Here is a 19204-nt window from a genome sequence, read left to right on the forward strand (position 1 = left end):
ACTGGTCTTCTCCTCACCCACTTTCTCATCTTCTGAGCCTCACCCTCAAGTCTGGAGTCTCTAGACTTATGAGAGACGCCTAGGCTTCTCAGGCTTCTGAGTCATTGTTTAACTTCCCTCTCACCTGACTCAGTGCTTAGGAATCGCCGTGTTAAGATGACATGGTTCAGCCAGGTCCTTGCAGGAAGCATTTGAAGGACATTGGTAGCTAACAGGCATAGTCCTCTGAGGGTGATTCTGCCTCATCTGGCTCAATCAGTCTAATAACTTGTGTAGCCCCCAGGAGGATTCTGATCTTCTGGGAATCCAATCACTAACATAGCTTAGAAAATAACTCAGGTATAGAAAATCCATATCTGCTTTCCCATCCCCAATCCCAAATCGTTTCCAGGGTGTCGTGTTATTTTGACCGTTTTCAAAAGTCACTGAAAAATAGAGAAACGATGTACGGGCAAAGGTTCAGTTGAAGAAAATTGAATCTACCCTGGGCAATAGAATCCACCTAGTTTAACTAGAGCATGGCTTTCACAGGATAAACCCCTTCCGACACTCCTGTTCCTAGGTCTATATATCCCTTCTTCTTTATTGGGCACAGCAAACCATGGTCTGCTTTTGTAAAGAAAGCCACCATTTGTTTTTGTAAATAAAGTTTTATTGGAACACAGCCAATGCCTGTTCATTTACATATCATCTACAGCTGCCACAGCAGAGTTGAGTGATTCCAACAAGGGCAGTATGGTTTGCAAAGTCTAAAGGTTTTACTTGCCTGTCCCTTTACAGAAAACATTTACCAGTGTGCTACATTATACCAACTTTACTTAGTACTGGTAACTATTTTTGTTTCCATTTCCATCTTCTATTTTTTAATTAATTTTATTAGAGTATACTTGCTTTACAATGTTGTGTTAGTTTCTGTTGTACAGTAAAGTGAATCAGATATATATATATATAGAAGGGATATATATATATATATATATCCCTTCTTTTTTGTATTTCCTTCCCATTTAGGTCACCACAGAGCACTGAGTACTACACTGGGCTACACGATAGGTTCTCCTTAGATGTTTTCTGGTTCCAGTCAACCAAACCACGCTAAGGCAATCACTTGTGTCTGTGGCACATTTATTCCAGTGGCTCTGGTAATAATACCCATAGCAACCACTCTTATCTATAATTATATTCCTCCTTTCCTGGTCTAGCATCCTCAGAATCCATCCCCATACTCATGGATGAGAGAGTTAAGAGGCTGTTTTAGGAAAACCATAGACACACCCTGGTTCTCAGACTGAGAAAGCCAGGAATTGTAAAACCCTGAGCCCATGGTTGCCTTTTGTCAGCTCCTTTGTTCTGTTTGGTGAAGCCAGCCCATCTCACAGTGTAGTGGGCAGTAGACCTCCCTCCTCTGTTGTGGGGAGAACATGTGAAAGGTGGAGATAGTCCAAGTGGACAGCCTACTCGAGTCTGAAGTGGGCACCATGACTCTGCTTGAGCTGATTATTGCTGGGGGAGGGGGGAAACAAAATCCACATGACTAGATGTTCCAGTTTTTCAAAGAAAATCTGGAAACCTTTTTTGGTTTGCTTCCTTTTAATAGATAATCACTGCACATTGAGGTTTGGGACTAATAACTGGTGACCTTGGGCAAGTTCCTTTGCTTTTCTCTGGCTTGGGGTCCTCAACTGTTCAGCAGATGGAAACAAAAAAGGAGAGGTACTCTATCTCATAAGGGTTTTATGATGATTACCTGGATAATTCATGTAATATTCTTAGGGTGGAACCTGGCTGGCACAGAGTAAGTGATCAATAATGCTTAGCTTTTGGGGTTTTTTTAGACACTGGAGGAGGCACTAAGTTGGGATCCCATCTTTCTTGCCCACCTCAAGAGTTTAAAGGCCTTGTCTACTAAGGCATGACAGCAGAGCCCACCCAGAAGACAGCCAAGGTTCAGTAGAAAGTCTCTCAGTTCAGTTCAGTTCAGTTCAATCGCTCAGTCGTGTCCGACTCTGTGCGACCCCATAAACTGCAGCACGCCAGGCCTCCCTGTCCATCACCAACTCCCAGAGTTCACTCAAACTCATGTCCATTGAGTCGGTGATGCCATCCAACCATCCCATCCTCTGTCATCCCCTTCTCCTCCTGCCCTCAATCTTTCCCAGCATCAGGGTCTTTTCCAATGAGTCAGCTCTTTGCATCAGGTGGCCAAAGTATCGGAGTTTCAGCTTCAACATCAGTCCTTCCAGTGAACACCCAGGACTGATCTCCTTTAGGATGGACTGGTTGGATCTCCTTGCAGTCCAAGGGACTCTCAAGAGTCTTCTCCAACACCACAGTTCAAAAACATCAATTCTTCGGCGCTCAGCTTTCTTTATAATCCAACTCTCACATCTATACATGACTACTGGAAAAACCATAGCCTTGATTAGACGGACCTTTGTTGACAAAGTAATGTCTCTGCTTTTTGATATGCTATCTAGGTTGGTCATAACTTTCCTCCAAGGAGTAAGCGTCTTTTAATTTCATAGCTGCAATCACCACCTGCAGTGATTTTGGAGCCCAGAAAGATAAAGTCAGCCGCTGTTTCCACTGTTTCCCCATCTATTTCCCATGAAGTGATGGAACCAGATGCCATGATCTTAGTTTTCTGAATGTTTAGCTTTAAGTCAACTTTTTCACTCTCCTCTTTCGCTTTCATCAAGAGGCTCTTTAGTTCTTCACTTTCTGCCATAAGGGTAGTGTCATATGCATATCTGAAGTTACTGATGTTTCTCTCGGCAATCTTGGTTCCAGCTTGTGCTTCCTCCAGCCCAGCATTTCTCATGATGTACTCTGCAGATAAGTTATTTAAGCAGGGTGACAATATACAGCCTTGACGTGCTCCTTTTCCTATTTGGAACCAGTCTGTTGTTCCATGTCCAGTTCTAACTGTTGCTTCCTGACCTGCATACAGGTTTCTCAAGAGGCAGGTCAGGTGGTCTGGTATTCCCATCTCTTTCAGAATTTTCCACAGTTTATTGTGATCCACACACTCTAGAGCCCCTCATATGAAGGGGTTAGGGAGGCCAGAGATACTGCTAGGAATTGCCCCAAACAGCATCTGCTGTGGAAAAAGTTTTCTACTAGAGGGAAAACAAAAGTAAAGATGAAAAGCTGGAAGGAAGGAAAGAAAGGATGAAGGAGAAAGAAAGAAGGGGAGAAAAGGGAGGGGGAAAAGATTTAGTAAAAACTCAAAGCATAGACAACTGTAATTAATAGAATTATGATAAAGAGATATTTAAAAACTGCTCAGCAAAAGTCAGGTTGCACATTATAATTAATGACATGCAAAAAGATTTAATACATAATGTTAAGCCTGTAAATTAGGCTACAGAATAACGTGTATTGAATGAGACAGTGTATATGAATTTACATATTATTACACATTACATATTATTACCTGAATAGAAAAAAGACTGGAAGGATGGAAGGAAAGCTAACAAAATATGAACACTGGTAATCTCTAGGTGACAGGATTGTGAGTGACATGTTTTGTTTTAATTATATGAACTTCCTAAATTGTCTTCCAAAAAAACCTGTGTAACTTGTGTAATAAGACAAAATGAGAAGTAGTACAATCATTAAGACTGTGAAGTTACCAGTTACAACCAAGCCCTGAGTTTCAGATTCTTTTTCCAAACTTCCAGCAGGTGGCGCAATGGCAACGCGAGGCTCTATATGAGTTTCACTCCAGATGAACTTAATCTCTGGATGAAACCACCCAGACCCAGGGGCTGCCTGGCCCAGGGTTCCGTTCTTCCCACACTGGGAGAAACAACATAATTAGAAATGCAATGAGATGAGGTTTCTGTTCCTCTCTCCAGTTACTTCCTCCCCATCATTTGGCCTGGGACAAAATTCAAATTAGTCTTATTGGGCATTTCTGGATTAGATTGGGTTTGCAGCTCGTCCAATCCTAATGAGAAGTGAGACTGTCAGCTAAAGGGTGGGGGGGGGGGGGAAAGCAAGTAATTTTCTTGTTCACAGGAAAGGCAATTTTTAATGAACAGCAAACCTTGTTCACAAAGGTAATGGACATTCTGGACCAATGTCAGTCATGGGGGAGGGAAGGCAGGGAGCCTGGCAGCCTGGCTAACCAGCTTCCAGGGACTGAATGGGACAGAGTCCCTCCAGGCTTGGACACCCCCAGGGAATGAATGGGTCACAGCTGAGGCATGACCTTTGCCTCGTCCAGAAGGGGAAGAGCCCTCAGAAGAACCAGCTCCACTTGTCTTTTCCACTTTGGTTTTACATCTTAAATTGACTGCCCCCAAGAAAACTACTCTGAAGGGAATTCAGGATGTCAATAAAAGCCATCAGAGTCCACAAGGTGGTCCCTATTCCACCCAGACCCACAAAGATGCACAGTCTGGAGATATGGAATGTTCTGGGTCCTCGCTGCTGTTTCTCATAGCTCTTCAATAAGCCTTCAGTGTCCTTCTTGGTGTTGACTTGGAGAAAAAGAAGGAAAGGAGGGAAAAGACCATCTCAGCTCATCTTTGCAGAGAGAAGCTAAGTGGGTTTCTCCAGCCTGGTTCCAGAAGTTTTCATTTACTGAGTCTTCAGCCCTATTGTGGTCCAGATGTCTTCACAGACAACTGGCTTTCCTGTGGCACCATCTGGGTTCTGAGTGAGTAAATCAAAGCCCTTGGCATAGAGTTGCTTTCAATCTCAGACAACCCAGGCAATTGGAAGGAACCACATAAAATGATGAGGAACAGGGACGTGGTAATAACTGTCTGTATATATGCAACAGGGGCTTCCCTGGCGGCTCAGAGGGTAAAGAATCTGCCCACAATGCGGGAGACCCAGGTTTGATCCCTGGGTCAGGAAGATTCCCTGGGAAAGGGCATGGCAACCCTCTCCAGTACTCTTGCCTGGGAAATCCTACGGACAGAGGAGCCTGGTGGGCTACAGTCTGTGGGGTTGTGGAAGAGTCAGACGTGACTGAGAGACTAACATACGCTTTCACTTTCCTTCTTATACAAGATCACCACACAGATGTCCATTCCTCTTCTCTCTTGTTCTTTCTCTCTCTCTCTTTCTTACATACACACACACACACACACACACACACACACACACATTCCTAAGGGTACTAGAATAGAGAAGATCATATAACAAGAAGAAGATAACTAACTTAGATAACTAATGAGACTATATACCAAATAATTTAGCGTCAGGTTTAAGAGTTTGAAGTCACTCAGCCTGGGTTTGAGCCCCAGCCCTGCCACTTTCTTGTGTGATACTTTGAACAAATTACTTAAGTTCTGTGAATCTTAGGCTCCACCTGTTAAATGATAATAAAGCTACCCACACATCACAGTGCTGCAGAGGGGATTCAGGGAGATTCTGCCTGCAGAGCACTTAGCACCGTGCCAAGCACTGAGTGGTACCATGTACATGTTGACTATTATTATCTTCTGAAAGCATCAGAATAAAGGGGCAGTTTGAAATTGCTAAACTGGAGCTCCTTCACCCAGGGGAAAGTTCATCAGAGGCAGTTGGGTCCAGGGACAATATTTTTGTCATGAAATAATTTAAGACATTTAGTATGTTTCAAAGTAGAACTCAATGCTTTTCTTGTCACAAGTTTCCAAGTGGCTGTCTAGGGGACAGCTGTGTGATAAGTTAGCTGGGAGTGTTTCAGATGATCTTCAGACTAATTAACAACCCACATGGCAGGAGTACCAGCCCATGGGGAAAAAATACAGAGGCCGCAGTGCTGGAGCAGAGGCCGAGATAACCCCTGGGGGGCCAGGCCCCTTCTGTTGGACTGTGGGAAACCCAGGGGACCCAGTGGATGCTGGGCAGAATAGATGCAGATGCTTGGCAGTGGCTATTGATCAACTGCAGAAGTATTTCAGCATGTTAACCTATGTGGACAGGCTGGTGCACCCTGACTGAGTATCCATTCTAGGTCAAAGTGTAAAGTTCAGTCACACCCTCACCTGGCTGGCTTTCATGTGGCATCCATCTGTCCATTAGGCTTCCCTGCTGGCTCAGTGGGTACAGAATCCGCCTGCAATTCAGGAGACACAAGAGATGCATGTTTAATCCCTGGATGGGGAAGATCCCCTGGAGGAGGAAATGGCAACCCACTCCAGTATTCTTGCCTGAAAAATCTCATGGACAGAGGAGCCCAGTGGGCTACAGTCCATGGGGTTGCAAAGAGTCGGACATGACTGGGCAACAAAATGTGCATCAGTTCACTGGCCAGACTGAACAACCTGTTTACAGAGATGTCTTCTTTGGCAAAATAGATCAGTGGAGAATAAATAAATTGATTCAGAAGAAATCTCTCCCCAATTCTGGAAGGACAAATCAATGACAAAAAGGTAGAGGGTTGGTTCTTACTCTTCTACAGCGGATGGAGGCTAAAATATTCCAAAGCCCTATCTTCTAGATGCTGACAGTCCAGGAGGAAGGATCAAAGGAAAGCCCACAAATGCAGAGAGGAGCTTCTGAGACGGGCTTGGTGAGTCACAGGGATCATGAGGGACTACTCTGTGCGTGGTGAGCTCTTGGGGTGAGAAGCATGACTGGTTCTGTGTACCCCCAAATCAGAGAGTCACCCAGTCAGTACTCAGTGAGACCAAATGTGGAACTCAAGTGCTGGGTGGAAAGGAGTGATCGTGTATCTGGGGGTAAGTTTCAACAGAGGTAAGGGAGATGAGAGGAAGGACCAAGCTCATGAGAGAGAAGACTTTGAAGTCAGCCTTCCTGGTCGTGTGCATGGGCTCTGGAGTAAGCAAGGCTACCAAGAGAAATTTGTCCACATATTCTTTGAGATAGCCTGGGAGAGCAAGGCAGTTGTCCCTTGGAATTGACAGGAATGCGGGAGGGCGAGAGAAGAGATCACTGTACCTCTGCCATGGCCCCAGGTTGGCACAGCTGGTCCTCAGAGCCAGAGAAGGATGGAGCCTCACTATCTGGAAGGTGCTGTGGGTGGCAGCAGCCATGGGAGACCCCTTCCCTGGGCTTTGAGGTCATCTAGGGGCTGAGAGTTGTTGGCCAGCTGCCTTTTCAAGACTTTGTCCAGGGCTGCCCCTCAAAAACGCTGCAGGGGTTTGGAGATGGGAACCAGTGGACTTGCTCTGATGGGGAAGCTAGCCAGAGAATGACTGGCTACTCTAACCATGATCCCCTCGCCTGGAGGGCATCCTTCAGTTGACAAAGCGCTGCCTCAGTCCTAAATCTTTCTAGCAGAGACGATCATTGCCACTTTCTAGATAAAAAAGCAAAGACCCAGAGAGGTTAAGAGATGAATCTGAGGTCTATGATGGCAATAGGCCATCCGGGGCACACGGGGTCGCCATTCAGGTTTCCTGACTCTCAAGTGGGTCCTCTTAATCAGAGTGGGATGCGAGTGAAGTTCCTGGGGAGCAGTATGTAAGGAGGTGAGGTCCTTAAGAGGGAGGTGGCTGTGAAGTGGCTCCCCACCTGGTCATGTATGCACAATGGTGGCTGTCTCAGCTTTAGCCCCTGGATATGCCTCGCTTGACTCACCTACATCCAGACCTTCCTTAATCACTGGTCTCATTCCAGTGGTGGAGGGTTTTGCCAGGGAAGCACTCAGTTGGGATTTCATGCTAGATACCCCAGTACCCACATGCCTGTTGAGCAAGCCTGGGGCTTTTCCACAGGCTATATCCTCACTGAGAAGTTGCCTAGAATCTCAATCTCTTCCTGCAGTGAGGAGAGGGGGAGAGAAGCAGAGTGTTGCCCCCAGATAGGCCGGGCACCACAACAAACAACAAAAAAGATTCATGTGCTCAACGAAGCTGAATTTTAATTGATACTTTTTCTAACAGTGGTTCTGAACCAACATCCCTCAGCCCCCAAAGATGATGAAGGGGGTGCGGCTTAACGCCACAATTAGCAGACAACCCCACAACAAATACAGTAAACATTAATCATATTAAATGTTGAATGCAGACTCTGGTACGCTTGAAAAGCAATGGGTTTTTACAGTTTTATTTTTATAGAAGACAAAGCAATGATTGTGGAGGAATTATTCTGATGTCAGTGCTGAAGGGAAATAATGTAACATTCTGGAATTTATATAAAAATTACAGCTTTGTTGTGTTTCACACTATATATAGTAATTTAATCATTTGCAGCTGATTAATTTCAGTGAAGGAAAATGTAGCATTATGCATCCCTAATGGAGTTCCAAGGTTTGAATTCTAATCATGAGTTGGGCACAATTTAAGTCTAAATTAGCAATTAGCTTGGGCAAAGGACACTTAGGTTAAAATGGAGTCATCTGTTGATGAGTACTGAGTCAACAAGAGAGCAGAAAGGAAGATCACGAGAAAAGTGTTTGCCACAGAACACTCTTTGCTGGGTTCATCATTATAATTCCTTACATTAGCAGAATGCGGCTGTGCATTAGAAAACAATTTCTTGTACGTTTATCTCATATGCATTGGTCTTCATCTAAGTCTATAAGTGGGTATTTGCGCTCCATCGTATAGTGAAGAAACTGATACTCAGAAGAAGTAAGGTCGCGGAAAAGAAGAGCATTTATGGTGGAGGATTTGAACCCAGTGTTCCAGTTAAAAAGCCAGTATTCTTTCAACCTCAAGATATTTTTTGGGGAAATTTGCTCCAGTGGCAGGAAATTGGAGGGAGAGAGGCACGTGGGGCTGGAGTGGTTATTCTTCTAGTTTCCTCACTTTGGGCTTCTCTGATAGCTCAGTTGGTAAAGAATCTGCCTGCAGTGCAGGAGACCCTGGTTTACTTCCTGGGTTGGGAAGATCCCCTGAAGAAGGGAAAGGCTACCCACTTCAGTATGCTGGCCTGGAGAATTCCATGGGCTGGATAATCCATGGGGTTGCAAAGAGTCGGACACGACTGAGCAACTTTCATTTCACTTTCCTCGCTTCAGAGCTGTCAGGAGCTGGCTGTGCCCTTCACCTGGAGCTCACAGCTCCTGTCAAGTGGCTACACTGCCCTCTCTGTGTCCAGGCTTTACTAATGCCCCTCTCCTTGCCCCTTCAGGCTCAGGGTGGTCATGGTGCCCACTGTTACCAGCCCTGGGGCACTGCCTGTCCTTTCTGGCAGTTTCCCTGCAGCCCGTCCTCCCTGTGAGCAATGAACAACGCAGAAAAGACCTGCCCCAGTTCAACCAGGCAAAGGTTGCTTTCAAGGAAATGGACACAAGAAAGATGGAAGATAGGAAGTCATTTAATATTTTATTTAAGCACCTAGAGGCAATCAAGACAGGAGTAAAGAGCTACAGTGTTACACTCTTCAAACAAATAGAAGAGAACGTGCCATGTTTCTAGAACCTCCCATCTCTGCTCCTGCAAACTGCTGACTCCTTGTGCTGTCCCCAAATATCAGGGCTCTTGGGATGCAATGACACAAACTCAATTTAAATGGACATAAATTAAAAAAGTGAACTTATTGGTTCATGGACTCCAACTTCGGGGAAAAAATGCATGGATCCAAGCTCAGGAAAGTCAGGATCCAAGACCTCCCCTGCTGGAACTGTCGGCTCTTCCTTTTTTTCTTTGTTTCTCCCTGAAGTTTGTCTTTACTCCTCTGACAGATGCAGCCTTGTCAAGTGATGCCAATTGACAGAAACAAAATTAAAACTCTATCATTCAGATCAGAACTGGGGATCTGAAGTGAAATTCACTGAATCAGAGTCTTGGCAGGAAGTAGGATTTCTCAGATGGTTTAATTAAGGAGATTTTTAACTAAAGGACTCATGGACAGTGTTCACTGTATACAAACAAGAAATATTGAAGCACCCAGACCTGAAGAGGAGGAAGCTAGCTGCACTGTGGAGAGCGCGGGGTGGGGCCTCCAGTGATCACGGACACAGCTACTGCCAGAAGCAGGGGAGTTGGGGCACCCTGACCTCTCTTCCCCTGCCCTTGGATGACTTGCCAGTAACATGCTCCCATGGGCACACCCAACCAGAAACCCAGTTGCAAGGGAATTGAGGTGGTGCAGGGTTCAGGGTCAGCCTCCCAGGGTGACAAAATAGGACAGTTACGGCAGAAAGTGAAACTCAGAGGAGAAAGAGAATAACCTGCATGTTCATCTTGTACCTCTGCAAGAGTTGGGGGATTGGAAGAGTAAACATACTTGAGTGTTTTAATTTTATAAGAGAATTTCCTTATAAGAGAATTTCAACTTCAGTGAAATAATTGACTCAAGCAGGGATCATCCACAAATGCTAAAACCATTAAATAAAATACTGATTGGGCTTCCCTGGTAGTTCAATGGTAGAGAATCCCCCTGCCAATGCAGGAGATGCACTGTTCAATTCCTGGATCGGGAAGATCCCATGGAGAAGAAACGGCAACCCACTCCAATATTCTTGTCTGGAGAGTCCCATGGACAGAGAAGCCTGGCGGGCCATAGTCCACGGGGTTGCAAAAGAGTCGGACAGGACTTAGTGACTAAACAACAACAACAACAAAATGTTGGTTGGTCATCAGGACGTTTACATGATCTCAGGGTATCTTCCCAAAGACTTCTCGTTAATTACCAAAGGGAAGGTATCTTCACAGTGGAGAGACCTGCCAGAGAGCTGCTTAACGAAGCCATCAAGCTTAGCATCACTCAGCGATCAAGGGACACAATGACACTACATGCCTTCTTGTGAGATGCGATGGGAAGCACACAACCTCCCCTTTGTTGTGTGCTCCAACATATTTAAGAAAGTGAAAGTCGCTCAGTTGTGTCCAACTCTTTGTGACCCCATGTCACAAATACAGTATTCTCCAGGGCAGAATACTGGAGTGGGTAGCCTTTCCCTTCTCCAGGGGATCTTCCCAACCTAGGGATTGAACCCAGGTCTCCCACATTGCAGGTGGATTCTTTACCAGCTGAGCCACAAGGGAAGCCCGCCAAAATGTTTAAGCTGAGTCTAATTCAGAGAAAAGGACCAAGTAAGTCCAGATCACAGGGCACTCTTCAAAAAAGTTAGCGCCCTGAACAGCAACAGCCACAAGGAGGGGCTAAACAGAAAAGACTACCGCACACAACTTGGATGAATCTCAGTGTTGAATAAGAGAAGCTAAGTTCAAGAAGGATATGTAAAACATGATTCTATTTCCATAAAGTTGGAAGACAAAACCCATTTAAGTATTAGGAGCCAGGACAGTGATTTCCCTCAGGGAGTGATGTCAAGAAGGGCACCCAAGAAAGAATTCCAGGATGCTGATGTTCAGTTTACCTTAGTGCCTGTTACAAGAGTTTATTCCCTCTATGAAAGCCTATTGTAGTGAGTCCACTGTGTGTGTGTATGTGTGCATGTGTGTGTATTAGGGAGAGAGATAACATTAATGTGGCAAAATACCACCAACTGATGAATCTAGGTGAAGGATCTGTGAGTATGCATTATCATTATATTACTTTCTAACTGTTCTCTAGGTTTGAAATTTTTGAAAGTAAAAACTTGGGGGTGGGGTGGGAAATAGGAAAGATTTTGAATTATTTTTTAAATGTTACACAACAAAATAACTGACATATTATTCATCAGTAGACATTACAGCGAGTTCACATCATTGACACACTTATTTAAATATATGCAAACTGCTCACACTTAGCTAAAATAAAGAACAAAAAGCAGAGCTACTTTGCATTTATTATGATTCCTAAACAGAAGCCGAGTATCTCATCTGGTGCGCCAGTATAGAAATAGCAAACTGTTCCGATGTTCACAGAAAAACTGTTGTGTTGGACATATTAAGTTGTAGCTTGGGATCCACAAAACCATACCTATGGGATTTTGAATTCTCAGCTCAGTTCAGTTCAGTTCAGTCGCTCAGTCGTGTCCAACTCTTTGCAACCCCATGAATTGCAGCACGCCAGGCCACCCTGTCCATCACCAACTCCTGGAGTTCACTCAGACTCACATCCATCGAGTTAGTGATGCCATCCAGCCATCTCATCCTCTGTCATTCCCTTCTCTTCCTGACCCCAATTCCTCCCAGCATCGGGGTCTTTTCCAATGAGTCAACTCTTCACATGAGGTGGCCAAAGTACTGGAGTTTCAGCTTTAGCATCATTCCTTCCAAAGAACACCCAGGACCGATCCCCTTTAGAATGGACTGGTTAGATCTCCTTGCAGTCCAAGGGACTCTCAAGAGTCTTCTCCAACACCACAGTTCAAAAGCATCAATTCTTTGGTGCTCAGCTTTCTTCACAGTCCAACTCTCACATCCATACATGACCACTGGAAAAACCATAGCCTTGACTAGACGGGCCTTTGTTAGGGTTAGTTTAATGGCCAGTGATCTTTACTCTGCTCAGTAAATTTAGAACCCAACTAACTTAAGTTGTGCCATCCCTGGCTATGTTGACCATTACAGGGACCTTGTTTTCCTTTAAAATACATAGTCCTCTTTGGGTAGAAAGAGCTTATCAGCTCCCCATACTCTGGTGTTTTTAGGCTCAGGCATGGATAGAAAATCTCAGAAGAGGGCAGATAAGAAAAGGGGGAAAAGCTCTATTTGTTTTAATCTATTTCTGTTTCAAAATAACATACTAGCCAGAAGCCAGCAGAGGATCCAATGAAGATCCAATGGTTCTTACTGTCAAAGATCATCATTGCATAATCCTTATGTGTCCTCCTGCCCTCATCCTTTTAGCTGCCAAGGCTTCAGGAGAGCAAGCACTGTGGCCTCTGGGCACTTGGGTCTGAGGAAGAGGCAGAATCTGCCCGGCTCTCCAGTATCCCAATGCCAACACAATAGGCACCTTTGGTTCAGCCCAGCTGCCAACCATCTGTGAGCCACTGTTCAGCTAGAATATAGTAGATGCTCATTAAATGTTTGTTAAATCAATGAGTAGGCTATGGGGAGAAGGGCTGCAGAAGAAGCTGGAGGAGTCGTTTTCATGGAAGATTCTATGTAACTTGAAGGGATCTTTGCTCACTTCTGCTTACAACCCAGCTCTTGAATCCTTGAGGGTGCCATCCTGGGAGCAGTAGAGACATACTCCTGGCATGGATATCAATATCCTTACCTCAAGTGAATGTGCACGTAACTGACATCTGCAAAGGGCCAGGGTAGGAGAGAATGACCATGGCTGTGCAGCAATTTAAAGACGACAAATTTCTGAGTCTATGTGTGATACCTCCTGGGAGTCCTTGACTCAACATCTGTAGGGAACAGAGGCTCTGGCAGCATATAAGAGAGAGTCAATGAAACTGCCAACTGCAGGGCTTCAGACTTCTAGCCTCTGTAATCATGTGAACCAATTCCTTATACTAAATCTCTTTGCATGTACAACTTGAACTCAGTATTGTGAAACTGTGGACTGTAACCTGCCAGGCTACTCTGTCCATGGGATTCTCCCATGTGTTTACATACACATTTCAAACATATATATGTGAAAGTTGCTCACTCGTGTCCAACTCTTTGTGACCCCATGGACTATACAGCCCATAGAATTCTCCAGGCCAGAATACTGGAGTGGGTAGCCTTTCCCTTCTCCAGGGGATCTTCCCAACCCAGGGATCAAATCCAGGTCTCCTGCATTGTAGGCAGATTCTTTACCAGCTGAGTTACAGGGAAGCCCAAAATGTGTGTGTATATATATATATATATATATATACACACACACACACACGTGTGTGTGTGTATGTGTAGCTGTGTATGTGTGTGTGCCCAGGTATGTGTGTGCCCTTGTGTGTGTACAGTATCATCATTTTGTTTCTCTGAAGAACCCAGACTAAGAACTTAGATCACACAATTGTATGATAAACACTCCTGGTTGCCTGTCTACCAAGTTTGCTGAGATCCCTCCCTCCACGTCTCAGCAAAGAGACCCCCCCCTTCATGTTCCCTTGCTAGGAGGACCCACCTCTCCCAGTGGAGACTCAAAATGCCAAACCCTCACCTTACCAGCTCCCAGTACATTCAGAGCACAGGTGAACAACGCAGACCCTGCCTTGTGAACCTAAAGCAGAGTTTACCAGGGACTACAAGGAAACATTTCTTTCCTAGAAAAGGAGCCACCCAAGGGGAAATGTTTTCCTCCAGCTCTGGGTAGAGTTGCACTTGCCCAGTGCCAGAAACTTTGGTAACGTCTAGCCATCAGGAGTGAGACATGGCCTTTGTGCTAAGCAAAGCAGAGCAGAAAGAAACAAAACACAAGAATTCAGAATTCATGAGAATACTGTAGAGCTGCTGAATTAACCATCCAGAAATCACCCTGCCTCCAGATTTCTTATGTGACATAACAGACATTCTTATTGTTTGGGTAAGCGCTTAGTCGCTCAGTCATGTCTGGCTCTTTGTAACCCTTTGGAATGTAGCCTGCCAGCCTCCTCTGTCCATGGGAGTTTTCAGGCAAGAATGCTGAAGTGAGTTGCCACTTACTACTCTGGGGGAATCTTCCCAACCAAGGTACTGAACATGCATCTCCTGTCTTCTGTGTTTCCTGCAATGCCGGGTGATTCTTTACCCGCTGAGCCATCGGGGAAGCAAAAAACCGATATTAAGTCCTCTTTAAAGAAAAGTCTGTTTCCTGTACTCAAAAGCATCCTAATCGAATTAGCTGATTTTATTTTCATTGTTAAGAACTCATATCAAAGGAGGTCTCTTTATCCAGTCAAAGGTATACTTACAGGTTCATTTAGTATTCTTCTTTATTTACAAATAGCAGTGTGAATGAGAAATATGTTTATATACCTATACCCATATTCATCCCTTCGTCCTTCTATCCTTCCACCCCTCTGTCCATCTCTTAATCTAGCTGTGAGTTCCACAGTCAGAAAAGTTCAGAAGCCGTAATTACTGCCTACTTTTGGAGAATCACAACCAACATTAATGTATTAGAGCCTTTGAGAAGTTCTGCAGTAAAGAAACTTCTTTAACTCCATATTTCCTTGATTTTTGCTTGTTTGTTTGTTTTGTTTTTGAACCACAGAACCCTTCTTTGAGCAGACATTTTAACAGCAATCCAATTTGGGAAACGTGTGCATGACTGCGTAACTCTCTCAGATCCCATACACACATTTTAAGAGGACAACTGTTCCCTCTGAAGGCAACACTTGTTATTCTGAAGCACTGAAGCAAAACCTCCAGCACATTCGGAATGTGCTTAGATGTTTACAGATAGCTTCGTGTTAATTTCTATACAAAAGATATATATTTCTGGCCTTGGCGTATTGTTTGTGATTCACCACCACATTCTAGGAACCTCCACTCTCACTCATCACCCTGCTTAACCTAACCATATCTGACACAAACAGTTCTCATTCATGGTGGCCCCATCCCATTTATACCATCCATAGCTCAAGAGGCAATCTTGTGCTTGTGTTTTAACATAAACTTCAAATCACATGCATACTAACACTACTTCATGAGCAAGAAATTACCACGTCTGGTTCATTGACATTTACTTCTGGGAACCATTTCAATCAGATTAATCCGTTTATCTAAATAATCTTCCACTCACTTCACAACATCAGAACTCACCAATACATTTTCTACCAATGCTTGCAAACTTCCTTTTTGTAGACTGAGGTGCAGGATTCGTTATCACCTGGAGATCTGCAAACTGGACATTATCAGAGTGTAAGGGAGGTGAAATAAGAGCTTCTATCCCATCAGAGTTTGAGGAAAGGGAAAAAAAGTGAGGCAGGTGGAGATGTCCATCCATCTCTGATATGACTGCTGGAGAGTGTGGCTTAGATGCGCAGTAACAAATATGCCTTGTATTAGGACTGGTAGCTTATGCTGCAGCAACAACCCAGGAGTGGCAGATAAAAACAGAGTTATTTCTGATCCACATCACATGTCCACTTTGGGCCAGCTGAAGCTCTGCCCCATGTCAGCTTCACTCAGGAACACAGCAGTTGGAAAACTGCCAGTCCTGGTGGCAGAGAGGAAATGCTAGTATGGCAAGCCCCACACCAACTCTCAGAGCTCCACCCAGAGGTGACCACATTACCTCTGCTCATGCTTCACTGGCCTCATGTGAACTCCATTACCACGGGCCCCCAACCCTGAGCCCCAGAGCTAGAGAGAGGTGTTCTCCTAGAGCAGGCATCACTGGAGAAGCCATGGGCTTTGTCACATTGCCACGTCTACCCTAAGAGCAAAGCCACAGTATGCTCTCTACAGACAGATGGAGCCCAAAGACAGTGGACAATCGGGGATGAACTCCTTAGCTCTCCAGTCAGGTGAGAAGCGACCAGCAAAAACAAACCACAACAGGACTTTTGCAAAATAGGCCTTCCACTTACTCATTGTCTTCTGCAGTTTTAAGTTCTTGGTTCACTCTTGAGCTCTCTTCTTCAAGTTCCCACCTTCGTCTCGGTTTGCTTCCCTGTCATTCTAGACTGCTTAATCCTCCTCCTAAAAGAACTGTGAATCCCACTCTACTGCTGGATGCCTGGCTACCTGAGCCAATAATCCAACCCTTGAGCTACTAACAGGAAAACGCGATGCTTAGTTCAGTCTGAGAAAAGTCTGTCTGTGACTTGCCACCAGGGGTTTCCAGTGGCAACCGGAAACACTCACTGAGCAAGTGGATGAATGAAGAGACACCATCGAATGCCCAGTACGGTAGGCACTTCCATGTGAATTTCAGTGTGAGTTTCCCACCTTCAGCATCTTTGCCGATTCTCCTCCCCTTCCACGGCAGTATCTTGCATTTGAGCTCTTTCTTTAACCAAATCCCAACAGGTCTTCCCGTGTCAATCAAGCTGAGGCCCTACCTCCCCTAGACGCATTCCCACATTGACTACAGTGATGGTGACCTGTAGTGATACTCTGTCTACACAAGGTAACAGAACTGGAGGTGGCAGAACCAGGGATGGAACCCCTGTACTCTGTCTCCAGAGCCCAGGCACCTGACCTCTACACTAAAGAACAGATGGGACAAGAAGAGGAGACCTAGGGCCTTCTGAAATCAAGCACATAGGGCATGCCTTGAGCCAGACAGACTTGGGTTCAAGTTCTTGCTTTCCTGCTTACTAGAGGCTGTAGTTTAAACAAGTTACTTCACCTTTCTGGGCCTTAGTTCCCTCAGCTGTGAGATGGAATAACAAAGATTAATATATAACATGTCACAACTGTAGATTTGCGATCAATGTTAGGTGTGAATTGTTCTCCTGTTCTCTCTTCCTCTAAAACCAGAATCTTTATATCAATTAGACTGCACCCCGTCTGTTCACTCTTCACTCTGTTCTCTGGCTTGCAAACACAGAGAAAGGTAAGAAAAGTATCTGACAAAGGAGTTTCCAGGCTGGCCTAGCAGTGAATAGACCACAGATACCTCTGTGCAGCACAGGTACCCAGGAGCACTAAGGCCCCCATGAGACCAGAGTCCACTGACCTCAACTGAGAGTCAAGATGTGGCTGAGAAGAAAATGCAGTTCCCTGGGTATTTATTGTTACTTCTCCTTAACAGCCTTCCTTTCCTTCCCCTCTTTAGCCCTTCATCAGATATTTCAAATTTATTAATAGGTCCCAAGTCCAACGATGAGCTACACATGGTAAAGCAAACCAATATTTTCTCTACATAAGGACATTCTATAAAAAATGACAGAGATGTAGCATGGCCGCAAAGAGGGCTGAGCTGGTTAAATTCACTTTTACAAAAAGAGGAACTCTCTTCCCTCTGGTGTCACCGCCAAAAATACTGCAGGCAATCTAACAGCTTCATGTGAATTGCCGTGTCTGTAAGGCAAGTTCTGGCCTTATTGGATGGAAATACTGGTTTGGGCTTGCTAGTCCTCCAGCAGGAGAGCTGTGTGGTCAGATGTGGTCTGGAGAGAATCTACCTGGATTTGACTCCCACATTTGCTGCCTAAATAGCTTCCCTGATGGCTCACACGGTAAATAATCTGCCTTCAATGCAGGAGAGCCGGGTTCAATCCCTGTGTCAGGGAGATCCCCTGGAGGAGGGCATGGCAACCCACTCCAGTATTCTTGCCTGGAGAATCCCATGGACAGAGGAGCCTTACAAACTATAGTCCACGGGGTCACACAGAGTCGGACATGACTGATGAGACTTAGCATGGTGATCCAGGGTGGATGGGGGCAGGGAGCTGATATAGAGGAGGAGCGGCAGTGACAGATACACCAGAAGTGAGATGGGAAGCTGACCGTGAACCCCATGACTGGGCAGTTTCCAAGGAACACAGGACAGACTTCCACGTATTCACCGAGCACTTCTTGAGGGCAAAACCCCAGTGTGGAGGGCAAAACTCCACAAATCCTAGCGATACAGATGTTGCAGTCAGAATCTCAGTGGGCCACTGGGTGACTTGGAGCATATTATTTAACCCTTCAAAGGCTCCACACCTGAGCTTCAAAACATGCTGAAGAGGTTAACAGGACGAAATCCTACCTGGCACAGAGCAGGCACTTAAACAAGGCTGGTTTCGGGGACTTCCCTGGCGGTCCAGTGGTTAAGACTTCACCTTCCAACGCAGCAGGTATGGTTTGATCCCTAGTCAGGGAGCTAAGAACTCACATACCTCATAGCCAAAACACCAAAATATTGGGGGGGGGGGAAGCAATATTGTAACAAATTCAATAAAGATTTGAATTTAAACAAACAAAACAAAAACCAAGGCTGGTTTCTTTCCGGTCCTCTAAAAGAACCAAGAAGCAGGAGAGGCTGCTGTAAGCTTCCTCTCCACTGACGTCCATTTAGACACTGAGAGAAAAGACATGAAACGCACGTCCTGTAGCTGTGCAGCCAGACTGCCTGGCCCCTGGTGTCAGCGAGCAGACTGGGAACGGCCCTTGATGGAGCTTCTGTCAGCCCTGCAACATCCAGTGAGTGCATATTTATTGAGCACCTACTATGTGCCAGGTGCTGGTTAAAGCACAGCCACTGCCAGCCCCAAAAGTGCTTTGTGCAGATTAGAGAAGATTGCCCTTTCTGGCAGGTACAGCCCCGTCAGCACACAGTTTGGCAAGCAAGAAGACTCTTTGTGTCAACAAAAAGAGTGCCCCTTCATTAGAGTGGACACAGCCCATGCTGGGCTCATGCCTTGGCAGGCAGAGTGAGTGGCTTTAGGCCCTGAGGACCTCCCTCATCCGGGCAGCCTCGCCAAGCATATGTGCCCCACCAGGCACAGCATCCCCAAAGTCATGCATTTCTCTTAAAGATAAATGTGCTCTGTTGAAGGGCTTCTCTTTTATTCTCTCCTTTTAAACATGGGAAATTATTATTTCTT

The 19204-nt window shown here is 45.2% G+C and overlaps 1 long non-coding RNA gene across 1 annotated transcript; it reads right to left on the reverse strand.

Moving 5' to 3' along the window:
- Positions 1-1568: 1568 nt before the first annotated feature.
- Positions 1569-15726, reverse strand: LOC147358371 (uncharacterized). Its single transcript, XR_015142209.1, has 3 exons — positions 15486-15726; positions 5985-6055; positions 1569-3147 (listed from the first exon to the last, which is right to left on the reverse strand). It is a non-coding gene; the product is annotated as an uncharacterized LOC147358371 (long non-coding RNA).
- Positions 15727-19204: the final 3478 nt, after the last annotated feature.

The sequence above is a fragment of the Bos grunniens genome, chromosome 15 (assembly GCF_055505025.1).
Source record: "Bos grunniens cultivar Pamir isolate PY7600 chromosome 15, Bosgru_T2T1.0, whole genome shotgun sequence".
In the NCBI taxonomy this organism is placed as follows: domain Eukaryota; kingdom Metazoa; phylum Chordata; class Mammalia; order Artiodactyla; family Bovidae; genus Bos; species Bos grunniens.